The sequence below is a fragment of the Heptranchias perlo genome, chromosome 42, assembly GCF_035084215.1.
Source record: "Heptranchias perlo isolate sHepPer1 chromosome 42, sHepPer1.hap1, whole genome shotgun sequence".
Classification (NCBI taxonomy): Eukaryota; Metazoa; Chordata; class Chondrichthyes; order Hexanchiformes; family Hexanchidae; genus Heptranchias; species Heptranchias perlo.
Window position 1 is genome coordinate 7,048,608 of NC_090366.1, and position 14,009 is coordinate 7,062,616.

The 14,009-nt window shown below is 70.3% G+C and overlaps 1 protein-coding gene across 1 annotated transcript in view; it reads left to right on the top strand.

Annotated features, from left to right (window-relative positions):
- Window positions 1-14,009, top strand: part of LOC137306117 (uncharacterized) — a 44,542-nt gene that overhangs the window by 598 nt on the left and 29,935 nt on the right. The gene's annotated exons all lie outside the window — the stretch shown is intronic.

Below are 14,009 nucleotides of genomic sequence, written 5' to 3' on the forward strand. Positions count from 1 at the left end.
TGAGAGGGACGGGAGGGGGCGACTGAGAGATAGTAAGTGGGACAAAAGGACGGAGGGGCAGGAGGGGGGTGTGGAGAGAGGCAGGAGGGGGAAAGGGGAGGGTGAGACAAAGACAGGAGGGGGCAGAGATGGAGAGGGGACACGGGAGGGAGTGGGGCAGATAGAGGGAGAGACAGACTTGGGGAGGGCAGAACAGGACAGGAGGGGGACAGAGAGGGAAAGAGACAGGAGGGGGCAGAGAGAAGAGAGAGAGACACAGCCAGAGTGAGAGGGTAAAAGTCTGAACTCTTCTGCAAACAGCAGTTGATGCTAGCTCAATTGTTAATTTTAAATCTGAGATTGATCAATTTTTGTTAGCCCCATATCCGTTAATACCTTTGGGTAAGACGGGTAGATGGAGTTAGGTCACAGATCAGCCATGATCTCATTGAATGGCGGAACAGGATCGAGGGTCTAAATGGCCTACTCCTGTTCCTATGTACCTAGAGGGACAGGGGAGTGACGGGAAGGGGAGGCAGAGGAGAGACCGAGACAGACAGGCTTGGTGGCAGAGGGACAGAGAAATAGACACGCGGAGAGGAGGGAGATGGGAGAGAGACAGATAGACATGGGGACGGGAGGGGGGTATAGAGAGACAGATACAGGGGGCATAGGAGGGACGGGAGAGAGGGTGGGACGGGGATAGAGAGGGACTGGACGGGGGGGGGGCAGGGAGAGAGAGAGAGAGGGACAGGAGTGGGGGGCAGAGAGAGGGAGAAGTGGGGGGGGGAACAGGAGGGGGCCAGAGAGAAGTGGGGTGGCCAGAGAGAAGGGGGAAGACAGGATGGGGCCAGAGAGAGAAGTGGGGACAGGAGGGGGGTGCGGAGAGATAGGGGGCAGAGAGAGAAGGGGGACAGGAGGGGGGCAGAGAGAGAAGGGAGGACAGGAGGGGGGCAGAGAGAGGAGGGAGGACAGGAGGGGGCATAGAGAGGAGGGGGGCAGAGAGAGAAGGGAGGACAGGAGGGGGGCATGGAGAGGAGGGGGGCAGAGAGAGAAGGGGGTACAGGAGGGGGGCAGAGAGAGAGGGGGGGGCAGGAGGGGGGCAGAGAGAGAAGGGGGGCAGGAGGGGGGCAGAGAGAGAAGGGGGGACAGGAGGGGGGCAGAGAGAGAAGGGGGGACAGGAGGGGGGCAGAGAGAGAAGGGAGGACAGGAGGGGGGCAGAGAGAGGAGGGAGGACAGGAGGGGGGGCAGAGAGAGAAGGGGGTACAGGAGGGGGGCAGAGAGAGAGGGGGGGTACAGGAGGGGGGCAGAGAGAGAGGGGGGACAGGAGGGGGGCAGAGAGAGAGGGGGGACAGGAGGGGGGCAGAGAGAGAGAGGGGCAGAGACAGAAGGGGGGACAGGAGGGGGACAGAGAGAGAGGGGGGGACAGGAGGGGGGGCAGAGAGAGAGGGGGGGGGGGACAGGAGGGGGGCAGAGAGAGAGGGGGGGGACAGGAGGGGGGCAGAGAGAGAGGGGGGGGACAGGAGGGGGGCAGAGAGAGAGGGGGGAACAGGAGGGGGGCAGAGAGAGAGAGAGCGGGAGGGTGCGGATGAGGGGGGGGGACGGGAGGGGGGAGCAGAGAGAGAGAGGGGGGCAGAGAGAGAGAGGGGGGGACGGGAGGGGGGCAGAGAGAGAGAGAGGGAGGGGGGGCAGAGAGAGTGGGGGGGCGGGAGGGGGGCAGAGAGAGAGGGGGGGACAGGAGTGGGGGGGGCAGAAAGAGAGGGAGGCCAGGAGGGGGGGGGGCAGAGAGAGAGAGAGAGAGAGAGAGACACAGCCAGAGTGAGAGGGGTAAAAGTCTGGAACTCTTCTGCAAACAGCAGTTGATGCTAGCTCAATTGTTAATTTTAAATCTGAGATTGATCAATTTTTGTTAGCCCCATATCCGTTAATACCTTTGGGTAAGACGGGTAGATGGAGTTAGGTCACAGATCAGCCATGATCTCATTGAATGGCGGAACAGGATCGAGGGTCTAAATGGCCTACTCCTGTTCCTATTTACCTAGAGGGACAGGGGAGTGACGGGAAGGGGAGGCAGAGGAGAGACCGAGACAGACAGGCTTGGTGGCAGAGGGACAGAGAAATAGACACGCGGAGAGGAGGGAGATGGGAGAGAGGACAGATAGACATGGGGACGGGAGGGGGGTATAGAGAGACAGATACAGGGGGCATAGGAGGGACGGGAGAGAGGGTGGGACGGGGAGAGAGAGGGACTGGACGGGGGGGGGGGGGGTCAGGGAGAGAGAGAGAGGGGGACAGGAGGGGGAGGCAGAGAGAGGGAGAAGTGGGGGGGGGGGGATCAGGAGGGGGCCAGAGAGAAGTGGGGTGGCCAGAGAGAAGGGGGAAGACAGGATGGGGCCAGAGAGAGGAGGGGGGCAGAGAGAGAAGGGGGGGCCAGGAGGGGGGGCAGAGAGAGAAGGGGGGACAGGAGGGGGGCAGAGAGAGAAGGGGGGGACAGGAGGGGGGCAGAGAGAGAAGGGGGGGGACAGGAGGGGGGCAGAGAGAGAAGGGGGGGACAGGAGGGGGGCAGAGAGAGAAGGGGGGGGGCAGAGAGAGAAGGGGGGGGGCAGAGAGAGAAGGGGGGGCAGAGAGAGAAGGGGGGGGCAGAGAGAGAAGGGGGGGCAGAGAGAGAAGGGGGGGGACAGGAGGGCGGCAGAGAGAGATAGAGAGAGGGAGGGACGGGAGGGGTGCAGAGAGAGAAGGGAGGACAGGAGGGGGGCAGAGAGAGAAGGGAGGACAGGAGGGGGGCAGAGAGAGAAGGGGGGACAGGAGGGGGGCAGAGAGAGAAGGGGGGACAGGAGGGGGGCAGAGAGAGAGGGGCGGACAGGAGGGGGGCAGAGAGAGAGGGGCGGACAGGAGGGGGGGCGGAGAGAGAGAGGGGGGGACAGGAGGGGGGCAGAGAGAGAAGGGGGGACACGAGGGGGGCAGAGAGAGAAGGGGGGACAGGAGGGGGGCAGAGAGAGAAGGGGGGACAGGAGGGGGGCAGAGAGAGAAGGGGGGACAGGAGGGGGGCAGAGAGAGAAGGGAGGACAGGAGGGGGGCAGAGAGAGAAGGGCGGACAGGAGCGGGGCGGGGGGACAGGAGGGGGGCAGAGAGAGAGGGGGGGGACAGGAGGGGGGGGCAGAGAGAGAGAGGGGGGACAGGAGGGGGGCAGAGAGAGAGGGGGGGACAGGAGTGGGGCAGAGAGAGAGGTGGGGACAGGAGGGGGGCAGAGAGAGAGGGGGGGGGACAGGAGGGGGGCAGAGAGAGAGGGGGGGACAGGAGGGGGCAGAGAGAGAGGGGGGGGGCAGAGAGAGAGGGGGGGGCAGAGAGAGAGGGGGGGGCAGAGAGAGAGGGGGGGCAGAGAGAGGGGGGGAACGGGAGGGGGGCAGAGAGAGGGGGGGAACGGGAGGGGGCAGAGAGAGGGGGGGGAACGGGAGGGGGGCAGAGAGAGGGGGGGGGAACGGGAGGGGGGCAGAGAGAGGGGGGGGAACGGGAGGGGGGCAGAGAGAGGTGGGGGAACGGGAGGGGGGCAGAGAGAGGGGGAGGACAGGAGGGGGGCAGAGAGAGAGAGAGAGTGGTGGGGGGACGGGAGGGGGGGCAGAGAGAGGGAGGTGGGGGCGGGGGGGGCAGAGAGAGGGAGGTGGGGGGCGGGGGGGGCAGAGAGAGGGAGGTTGGGGCGGGAGGGGTGCAGAGAGAGAGAGGGGGGGACGGAAGGTGGGCAGAGAGAGAGGGGGGGACGGAAGGGGGCAGAGAGAGAGGGGGGGACCGGAGGGGGCAGAGAGAGAGGGGGGGACGGGAGGGGGGCAGAGAGAGAGAGGGGGAGGACGGAAGGGGACAGAGAGAGAGAGGTGGGGACGGAGGGGGCAGAGAGAGAGAGGGGGGGGACGGGAGGGGGCAGAGAGAGAGAGGGGGGGGGACGGGAGGGGGCAGAGAGAGAGAGGGGCGGACGGAGGGGGCAGAGAGAGAAGGGGGGGACAGGAGGGGGGCAGAGAGAGAAGGGGGGGACAGGAGGGGGGCAGAGAGAGAAGGGGGGACAGGAGGGGGGCAGAGAGAGAAGGGGGGGACAGGAGGGGGGGCAGAGAGAGAAGGGCGAGAGAGAAGGGGGGGCAGAGAGAGAAGGGGGGGGCAGAGAGAGAAGGGGGGGACAGGAGGGCGGCAGAGAGAGATAGAGAGAGGGAGGGACGGGAGGGGGTGCAGAGAGAGAAGGGAGGACAGGAGGGGGGCAGAGAGAGAAGGGGGGACAGGAGGGGGGCAGAGAGAGAAGGGGGGGACAGGAGGGGGGCAGAGAGAGAGGGGGCGGACAGGAGGGGGGCAGAGAGAGAGGGGCGGACAGGAGGGGGGGCGGAGAGAGAGAGGGGGGGACACGAGGGGGGCAGAGAGAGAAGGGGGGACACGAGGGGGGCAGAGAGAGAAGGGGGGACACGAGGGGGGCAGAGAGAGAAGGGGGGACAGGAGGGGGGCAGAGAGAGAAGGGGGGACAGGAGGGGGGCAGAGAGAGAAGGGAGGACAGGAGGGGGGCAGAGAGAGAAGGGCGGACAGGAGCGGGGCGGGGGACAGGAGGGGGGCAGAGAGAGAGGGGGGGACAGGAGGGGGGCAGAGAGAGAGGGGGGGACAGGAGTGGGGCAGAGAGAGAGGGGGGGACAGGAGTGGGGCAGAGAGAGAGGGGGGGGACAGGAGGGGGGCAGAGAGAGAGGGGGGGACAGGAGGGGGGCAGAGAGAGAGGGGGGGACAGGAGGGGGGCAGAGAGAGAGGGGGGACAGGAGGGGGGCAGAGAGAGAGGGGGGGACAGGAGGGGGGCAGAGAGAGAGGGGGGGACAGGAGGGGGGCAGAGAGAGAGGGGGGGACAGGAGGGGGGCAGAGAGAGAGGGGGGGCAGAGAGAGGGGGGGGGAACGGGAGGGGGGGCAGAGAGGAGGGGGGGGGGAACGGGAGGGGGGCAGAGAGAGGGGGGGGGAACGGGGAGGGGGGCAGAGAGAGGGGGGGGAACGGGAGGGGGCAGAGAGGGGGGGGAACGGGAGGGGGGCAGAGAGAGGGGGGGAACGGGAGGGGGGCAGAGAGAGGGGGGGAACGGGAGGGGGGCAGAGAGAGGGGGGGAACGGGAGGGGGGCAGAGAGAGGTGGGGGGAACGGGAGGGGGGCAGAGAGAGGGGGAGGACAGGAGGGGGGCAGAGAGAGAGAGAGAGTGTGGGGGGACGGGAGGGGGGCAGAGAGAGGGAGGTGGGGGCGGGGGGGGCAGAGAGAGGGAGGTGGGGGCGGGAGGGGTGCAGAGAGAGAGAGGGGGGGGACGGAAGGGGGCAGAGAGAGAGGGGGGGGACGGGAGGGGGCAGAGAGAGAGAGGGGGAGGACGGAAGGGGACAGAGAGAGAGAGGTGGGGACGGGGAGGGGGCAGAGAGAGAGAGGGGGGGGACGGGAGGGGGCAGAGAGAGAGAGGGGGGGGACGGGAGGGGGCAGAGAGAGAGAGAGGGGCGGACGGGAGGGGGCAGAGAGAGAGAGGGGGGGGACGGGAGGGGGCAGAGAGAGAGAGAGGGGCGGACGGGAGGGGGCAGAGAGAGAGAGAGAGGGGCGGACGGGGAGGGGGCAGAGAGAGAGAGAGAGGGGGGGGACGGGAGGGGGCAGAGAGAGAGAGAGAGGGGGGGGACGGGAGGGGGGCAGAGAGAGAGAGAGAGGGGGGGGGACGGGAGGGGGCAGAGAGAAGGGGGGACGGGAGGGGGGCAGAGAGAAGGGGGGACGGGAGGGGGGCAGAGAGAAGGGGGGACGGGAGGGGGGCAGAGAGAAGGGGGGACGGGAGGGGGGCAGAGAGAAGGGGGGACGGGAGGGGGGCAGAGAGAAGGGGGGACGGGAGGGGGGCAGAGAGAAGGGGGGACGGGAGGGGGGCAGAGAGAAGGGGGGATGGGAGGGGGCAGAGAGAAGGGGGGACGGGAGGGGGGCAGAGAGAAGGGGGGACGGGAGGGGGGCAGAGAGAGGGGGACGGGAGGGGGGCAGAGAGAGAGGGACGGGAGGGGGGCAGAGAGAGAGGGACGGGAGGGGGGCAGAGAGAGAGGGACAGGAGGGGGGGCAGAGAGAGAGGGACGGGAGGGGGCCAGAGAGAGAGAGAGAGAGAGAGAGAGGGACGGGAGGGGGCAGAAAGAGGGGGGGGACGGGAGGGGCAGAGAGAGGGGGACGGGAGAGAGAGAGGGGGACGGGTGGGGGGGGGCAGAGAGAGAGAGAGAGAGAGAGGGTGGGGGACGGGAGGGGGGCAGAGAGAGAGAGGGGGACGGGAGGGGGGCAGAGAGAGGGGGACGGGAGGGGGGCAGAGAGAGGGGGACGGGGAGGGGGGCAGAGAGAGGGGGACGGGAGGGGGGCAGAGAGAGGGGGACGGGAGGGGGGCAGAGAGAGAGGGGGGGGACAGGAGGGGGCAGAGAGAGAGGGGGGGGACAGGAGGGGGCAGAGAGAGAGGGGGGGGACAGGAGGGGGCAGAGAGAGGGGCGGGGGGACAGGAGGGGGCAGAGAGAGGGGGGGGGGGACAGGAGGGGGCAGAGAGAGGGGGGGGGGGACAGGAGGGGGCAGAGAGAGGGGGGGGGGACAGGAGGGGGCAGAGAGAGGGGGCGGACAGGAGGGGGCAGAGAGAGAGAGGGGGGAGACGGGAGGGTGGCAGAGAGAGAGAGGGGGGAGACGGGAGGGGGGCAGAGAGAGCGTGGGGGGGGAAGGGAGGGGGGCAGAGAGAGTTGGGGGGACGGGAGGGGGGGGCACAGAGAGAAAGAGAGGGGGGAGGGGGACAGAGAGGGGGGTAATGGGAGGTGGCAGAGAGAGAGGGGGGCAGAGAGAAGGGGGGACGGGAGGGGGCAGAGAGAGGGGGACGGGAGGGGGGCAGAGAGAGAGGGACGGGAGGGGGGGCAGAGAGAGAGGGACGGGAGGGGGGCAGAGAGAGAGGGACAGGAGGGGGGCAGAGAGAGAGGGACGGGAGGGGGCCAGAGAGAGAGAGAGAGAGAGAGAGAGAGGGACGGGAGGGGGCAGAAAGAGGGGGGGGACGGGAGGGGGCAGAGAGAGGGGGACGGGAGAGAGAGAGGGGGACGGGTGGGGGGGGCAGAGAGAGAGAGAGAGAGGGGTGGGGGACGGGAGGGGGGGCAGAGAGAGAGAGGGGGACGGGAGGGGGGCAGAGAGAGGGGGACGGGAGGGGGGCAGAGAGAGGGGGACGGGAGGGGGGCAGAGAGAGGGGGACGGGAGGGGGGCAGAGAGAGAGGGGGGGGGACAGGAGGGGGCAGAGAGAGAGGGGGGGGGACAGGAGGGGGCAGAGAGAGAGGGGGGGGACAGGAGGGGGCAGAGAGAGGGGCGGGGGGACAGGAGGGGGCAGAGAGAGGGGGGGGGGACAGGAGGGGGCAGAGAGAGGGGGGGGGGACCAGGAGGGGGCAGAGAGAGGGGGGGGGGGACAGGAGGGGGCAGAGAGAGGGGGCGGACAGGAGGGGGCAGAGAGAGAGAGGGGGGAGACGGGAGGGTGGCAGAGAGAGAGAGGGGGAGACGGGAGGGGGGGCAGAGAGAGCGTGGGGGGGGAAGGGAGGGGGGCAGAGAGAGTTGGGGGGACGGGAGGGGGGGGCACAGAGAGAAAGAGAGGGGGGAGGGGGACAGAGAGGGGGGTAATGGGAGGTGGGCAGAGAGAGAGGGGGGCAGAGAGAGAGGGGGGACGGGAGGGGGGCAGAGAGAGGGGGGGGAACGGGAGGGGGGCAGAGAGAGGGGGGGAACGGGAGGGGGGGCAGAGAGAGAGAGGGGGACTGGACGGGAGGGGGGCAGAGAGAGAGAGGGGGGGGGGAACGGGAGGTGGGCAGAGAGAGAGGGGGGGAACGGGGGGGAGAGAGAGGGGACGGAGGTGGCAGAGAGAGAGAGGGGGGGGAACGGGAGGGGGCAGAGAGAGAGGGGGGGGGAACGGGAGGGGGGCAGAGAGAGAGGGGGGGGGAACGGGAGGGGGGCAGAGAGAGAGAGGGGGACGGGACGGAGAGGGGGGCAGAGCGAGAGAGAGGGGGGGCGGGAGGGGGGGGGGGAAGAGAGAGAGAGAGAGAGAGAGAGGGGGGTCGGGAGGGGGCCAGAGAGGGCCAGAGAGAGAGAGAGGGACGGGAGGGGGCAGTGAGAGGGGGGGGGACGGGGACGGGGGGGGGACGGGAGGGGGCAGCGAGAGAGAGAGAGAGAGACGGGAGGGGGCAGAGAGAGAGAGAGAGACGGGAGGGGGGCAGAGAGAGAGAGAGGGACGGGAGGGGGCAGAGAGAGAGAGAGAGAGAGAGAGACGGGAGGGGGCAGAGAGAGAGAGAGAGAGAGAGGGACGGGAGGGGGCAGAGAGAGAGAGAGAGAGGGGGGGGGACGGGTGGGGGGCAGAGAGAGGGGGGGGGGACGGGAGGGGGGCAGAGAGAGAGAGAGAGAGAGAGAGGACGGGAGGGGGGCAGAGAGAGAGAGAGAGAGGGACGGGTGGGGGGCAGAGAGAGGGGGGACGGGTGGGGGGGCAGAGAGAGGGGGGGGGACGGGTGGGGGGCAGAGAGGGGGGGGCGGGGGGGGGCGGGAGGGGGGCAGAGAGGGGGGGGACGGGAGGGGGGGCAGAGAGAGAGGACGGGAGGGGGGCAGAGAGGGGGGGGGACGGGAGGGGGCAGAGAGGGGGGGGGACGGGAGGGGGCAGAGAGAGAGGACGGGAGGGGGGCAGAGAGAGAGGGACGGGAGGGGGGCAGAGAGAGAGGGACGGGAGGGGGGCAGAGAGAGAGGGACGGGAGGGGGGCAGAGAGAGAGGGACGGGAGGGGGGCAGAGAGAGAGGGACGGGAGGGGGGCAGAGAGAGAGGGGACGGGAGGGGGGCAGAGAGAGAGGGAGGGACGGGAGGGGGGCACAGAGAGAGAGAGGGTGGGAACGGGAGGGGGGCAGAAAGAGAGAGTGAGAGGGGGGATGGGAGAGAGAGGTGGGGGGAGACGGGAGGGGGGCAGAGAGAGAGAGAGGGGGGGACGGGAGGGGGCAGAGAGAGGGGGACGGGAGGGGGGCAGAGAGAGAGAGGGGCAGAGAGAGAAGGGGGGACAGGAGGGGGCAGAGAGAGAGGGGGGGGGGACAGGAGGGGGCAGAGAGAGGGGGGGGGACAGGAGGGGGCAGAGAGAGGGGGGGGGACAGGAGGGGGCAGAGAGAGGGGGGGGGACAGGAGGGGGCAGAGAGAGGGGGGGGGGACAGGAGGGGGCAGAGAGAGAGGGGGGGACAGGAGGGGGCAGAGAGGGGGGGACAGGAGGGGGCAGAGAGGGGGGGACAGGAGGGGGCAGAGAGGGGGGGACAGGAGGGGGCAGAGAGAGGGGGGGAGACGGGAGGGGGTGGCAGAGAGAGAGAGAGAGAGAGAGAGGGGGGAGACGGGAGGGGGGCAGAGAGAGAGGGGGGCAACGGGAGGGGGGCAGAGAGAGAGGGGGGGATGGGAGGGGGTCAGAGAGAGGGGGGGAACGGGAGGGTGGCAGAGAGAGAGAGAGGGGGGGAGGGGGACAGTGAGAGGGGGGGGACGGGAGGTGGGCAGAGAGACAGGTTGGGGAATGGGAGGGGGGCAGAGCGAGAGGGGGGGGGGGGGAGAGATAGATAGAGAGAGAGAGAGAGAGAGGGGTCGGGAGGGGGCCAGAGAGAGAGAGAGGGACGGGAGGGGGCAGAGAGAAGGGGGGGGGACAGGAGCGGGGGGGGGACGGGAGGGGGCAGAGAGAGAGAGAGAGAGAGGGACGGGAGGGGGCAGAGAGAGAGAGGGTCAGAGAGAGAGAGGTGGGGGGCAGAGAGAGGGGGGGGACGGGAGGGGGGCAGAGAGAGAGAGAGAGAGAGAGGGAGGGACGGGTGGGGGGCAGAGAGAGAGAGAGGGAGGGACGGGTGGGGGGCAGAGAGAGGGGGGGGACGGGTGGGGGGCAGAGAGGGGGGGGGGGACGGCTGGGGGGCAGAGAGAGGGGGGGACGGCTGGGGGGCAGAGAGAGGGGGGGACGGCTGGGGGGCAGAGAGAGGGGGGGGCGGGAGGTGGGCAGAGAGGGTGGGGACGGGAGGGGGAGAGAGAGAGGGCCGGGAGGGGGGCAGAGAGAGAGGGACGGGGAGGGGGGGGGGGGGCAGAGAGAGAGGGACGGGAGGGGGGCAGAGAGAGAGGACGGGAGGGGGGCAGAGAGAGAGGGACGGGAGGGGGGCAGAGAGAGAGGGACGGGAGGGGGGCAGAGAGAGAGGGACGGGAGGGAGGCAGAGAGAGAGGGGACGGGAGGGAGGCAGAGAGAGAGGGACGGGAGGGAGGCAGAGAGAGAGGGACGGGAGGGAGGCAGAGAGAGAGGGACGGGAGGGAGGCAGAGAGAGAGGGACGGGAGGGAGGCAGAGAGAGAGGACGGGAGGGGGGCAGAGAGAGAGGGACGGGAGGGGGCAGAGAGAGAGGGACGGGAGGGGGGCAGAGAGAGAGGGACGGGAGGGGGGCAGAGAGGGACGGGAGGGGGGCAGAGAGGGACGGGAGGGGGGCAGAGAGGGACGGGAGGGGGGCAGAGAGGGACGGGAGGGGGGCAGAGAGGGACGGAGGGGGGCAGAGAGGGACGGGAGGGGGGCAGAGAGAGAGGGTGGGACGGGAGGGGGGCAGAAAGGAGAGAGGGGGGACGGGAGGGGGGCACAGAGAGAGGGGGGGAACGGGAGGGGGGCAGAGAGAGAGAGAGAGTGAGAGGGGGGATGGGAGAGAGAGGTGGGGGGAGACGGGAGGGGGGCAGAGAGAGAGAGAGAGAGTGAGAGGGACGGGAGGGGGCCAGAGAGAGAGAGAGAGAGAGAGAGAGACGGGAGGGGGCAGAGAGAGGGGGGGGAGACGGGAGAGGGGGGCAGAGAGAGAGAGAGAGAGACGGGAGGGGGGGCAGAGGAGAGAGAGAGAGAGAGAGAGAGACGGCAGGGGGGCAGAGAGAGAGAGGGACGGGAGGGGGGCAGAGAGAGAGAGGGACGGGAGGGGGGCAGAGAGAGAGAGGGACGGGAGGGGGGCAGAGAGAGAGAGAGAGAGGGACGGGAGGGGGGCAGAGAGAGAGAGGACGGGAGGGGGGCAGAGAGAGAGAGGGACGGGAGGGGGCAGAGAGAGAGAGGGACGGGAGGGGGGCAGAGAGAGAGAGGGACGGGAGGGGGGCAGAGAGAGAGAGGGACGGGAGGGGGGCAGAGAGAGAGAGGGACGGGAGGGGGGCAGAGAGAGAGAGGACGGGAGGGGGGCAGAGAGAGAGAGGGACGGGAGGGGGGCAGAGAGTGAGAGGACGGGAGGGGGGCAGAGAGAGAGAGGGACGGGAGGGGGGCAGAGAGAGAGAGAGAGGGACGGGGAGGGGGGCAGAGAGAGAGAGGGACGGGAGGGGGGCAGAGAGAGAGAGGGACGGGAGGGGGGCAGAGAGAGAGAGGGACGGGAGGGGGGCAGAGAGAGAGAGGGACGGGAGGGGGGCAGAGAGAGAGAGGGACGGGAGGGGGGCAGAGAGAGAGAGGGACGGGAGGGGGGCAGAGAGAGAGAGGGACGGGAGGGGGGCAGAGAGAGAGAGGGACGGGAGGGGGGCAGAGAGAGAGAGGGACGGGAGGGGGGCAGAGAGAGAGAGGGACGGGAGGGGGGCAGAGAGAGAGAGAGGGACGGGAGGGGGGGCAGAGAGAGAGAGGGACGGGAGGGGGGCAGAGAGAGAGGGACGGGAGGGGGGCAGAGAGAGAGGGACGGGAGGGGCGGGCAGGAGGGGAGAGAGAGGGGCGGATGGGAGGGGGGGGCAGAGAGAGAGTGGGGGATGGGAGGGGGCAGAGAGAGGGGGGGGATGGAGGGGGGGCAGAGAGAGAGGGGGGGATGGGAGGGGGGCAGAGAGAGAGGGGGGGGTGGGAGGGGGGCAGAGAGAGGGGGGGGGGGGGTGGAGGGGGGGCAGAGAGGGGGGGGGACGGGAGGGAGCAGAGAGAGAGAGAGGGGGGGGACGGGAGGGAGCAGAGAGAGAGAGAGAGGGGGAGGGGGGGCAGAGAGGGGGAGGGGTGCAGACGGGAGGGGGCAGAGAGAGAGGGGACGGGAGGGGGCAGAGAGAGGGGGGGAACGGGAGGGGGCAGAGAGAGAGGGGGGGGAACGGGAGGGGGCAGAGAGAGGGGGGGAACGGGAGGGGGCAGAGAGAGAGGGGGGGGGAACGGGAGGGGGCAGAGAGAGAGAGGGGGGGAACGGGGAGGGGGCAGAGAGAGAGAGGGGGGAACGGGAGGGGGCAGAGAGAGGAGGGGGAACGGGAGGGGGCAGAGAGAGAGGGGGGAACGGGAGGGGGCAGAGAGAGAGGGGGAACGGGAGGGGGCAGAGAGAGAGAGGGGGGCAGAGAGAGAGAGGGGGCAGAGAGAGGGGGGGGGGCAGAGAGAGAGGGGGGACACCGGTGGGGGGCGCAGAGAGGGGGGGGCAGAGAGAGAGGGGGGACACCGGTGGGGGGGCGCAGAGAGAGGGAGGGGGGGAGGGGGGCAGAGAGAGGGGGGGGCGGAGGGGGGCAGAGAGAGGGGGGGGCGGAGGGGGGCAGAGAGAGGGGGGGGCGGAGGGGGGCAGAGAGAGGGGGGGGCGGAGGGGGGCAGAGAGAGGGGGGGGCGGAGGGGGGCAGAGAGAGAGGGGGGGGCGGAGGGGGGCAGAGAGAGAGGGGGGGGGCAGAGAGAGGAGGGGGGCAGGGAGGGGGGGGGCAGAGGGAGGGGGGGGGCAGAGGGAGGGGGGGGGCAGAGGGAGGGGGGGGGCAGAGGGAGGGGGGGGGCAGAGGGAGGGAGAGGGGGACGGGAGGGGGGGCAGAGAGAGAGAGAGGGGGACGGGAGGGGGGGCAGAGAGAGAGAGAGAGGGGGACGGGAGGGGGGCAGAGAGAGAGAGTGAGAGAGAGGGACGGGAGGGGGGCAGAGAGGGAGAGTGAGAGAGAGGGACGGGAGGGGGGCAGAGAGAGAGGGGGGACGGGAGGGGGGCAGAGAGAGAGGGGGGACGGGTGGGGGGCAGAGAGAGAGAGAGAGGGGACGGGAGGGGGGCAGAGAGAGAGAGAGAGAGAGAGGGGGGGGACGGGACGGGGGCAGAGAGAGAGGGGGGAGACAGGAGGGGGTCAGAGAGAGAGAGGGCAGGGGGATGGAGAGAGGTGGGGGACAGAAAGGGGGCAGGGGGAGATGGTGGTCTGGCAGGGTGAGAGTCGGGAGTTCACGGGGGTGGGGCGAGAGACGGGTGAGGGGGATAGATGGGAGGCGTGGGGAGAGACGGGGGTTTGTTCGGGGGGCGGGGGAGAGGCGGGGGTTGGGGGGTTCGGGAGAGGCGGGGGTTTGTTCGGGGGGCGGGGGGAGAGGCGGGGGTTGGGGGGTTCGGGAGAGGCGGGGGTTTGTTGGGGGGTTCGGGAGAGGCGGGGGTTGGGGGGTTCGGGAGAGGCGGGGGTTGGGGGGTTCGGGAGAGGCGGGGGTTGGGGGGTTCGGGAGAGGCGGGGGTTGGGGGGTTCGGGAGAGGCGGGGGTTGGGGGGTTCGGGAGAGGCGGCGGTTTGTTCGGGGGCGGGAGAGAGGCGGGGGGTTGGGGGGTTCGGGAGAGGCGGGGGTTTGTTCGGGGGCCGAGAGAGGCCAGTTTGTTCGGGGGCGGAGTGAGACGGGGGTTGGGGGGTTCGGGAGAGGCGGGGGTTGGGGGGTTCGGGAGAGGCGGGGGTTTGTTCGGGGGCGGGAGAGAGGCGGGGGTTGGGGGGTTCGGGAGAGGCGGGGGTTTGTTGGGGGGTGGGAGAGAGACGGGGGTTGGGGGGTTCGGGAGAGGCGGGGGTTTGTTCGGGGGCGGGAGAGAGACGGGGGTTGGGGGGGTTCGGGAGAGGCGGGGGTTGGGGGGTTCGGGAGAGGCGGGGGTTTGTTCGGGGGTGGGAGAGAGACGGGGGTTGGGGGGTTCGGGAGAGGCGGGGGTTTGTTCGGGGGCGGGGAGAGAGGCGGGGGTTGGGGGGTTCGGGAGAGGCGGGGGTTTGTTCGGGGGTGGGAGAGAGACGGGGGTTGGGGGGTTCGGGAGAGGCGAGGGTTTGTTCGGGGGTGGGAGAGAGACGGGGGTTGGGGGGTTCGGGAGAGGCGAGGGTTTGTTCGGGGGCCGGAGAGAG